Here is a 690-nt window from a genome sequence, read left to right as displayed (position 1 = left end):
GTAGTCCCAGCTACTCGGGAGGCTGAGGCAGGAGGATTGCTTGAGCCCAGGAGTTTGAGGTTGCTGTGAGCTAGGCTGACGCCACAGCACTCACTGTAGCCCAGGCAAAAGAGTGAGACTCTGTCTCAAAAAAAAAAAAAAAAAAAAAGAAAGACACACAAGACAGACACGTGCGCCAACAGACATGCATGCTAATGGACACACGCATCAACAGACACGCATCGAGACAGACTCAGACCACACACAAGACAGGCATAGACATTGACACATACAAGCATTGACAGACACGTGTCAACAGACACACAAAACACATGTAGGTGACACACGGATAACAGGTACATACCCAAGGGAGCCCTTGGTCAGCTACACTCCAGCCTGCAGACTGTCGCCCTGTCTGAGTCCTTACACATGCCAGCCCTGCTATGTCCTCTGCCTGTTTTCCAGATCTCCCTAACCCAGCCAAAGTGTGTCCCCTAAAGCCAAAAGCTACATGTGAGAGGCCAGCCCTGGGCAAATGGGACACACAGGCCCTCAGCGCTCACTTTGAGGGAGAGTCCAGAATGGCTGGGATGAAACAAGGGCAGGATTGTCCCTGCTATGAGCACAAGGCCAGTGAGACCCTCCTCGTCTGTCCTGGGTGGCCCTGTAGGGACAGGGCTGGGGTCTAGATCTTCCAGTTGTCTTTTTTTT

This window comes from Propithecus coquereli, unplaced genomic scaffold (assembly GCF_000956105.1).
Source record: "Propithecus coquereli isolate 6110/MARCELLA unplaced genomic scaffold, Pcoq_1.0 Scaffold164, whole genome shotgun sequence".
Lineage (NCBI taxonomy): Eukaryota > Metazoa > Chordata > Mammalia > Primates > Indriidae > Propithecus > Propithecus coquereli.
Note: the sequence above shows the minus strand (reverse complement) of the source record.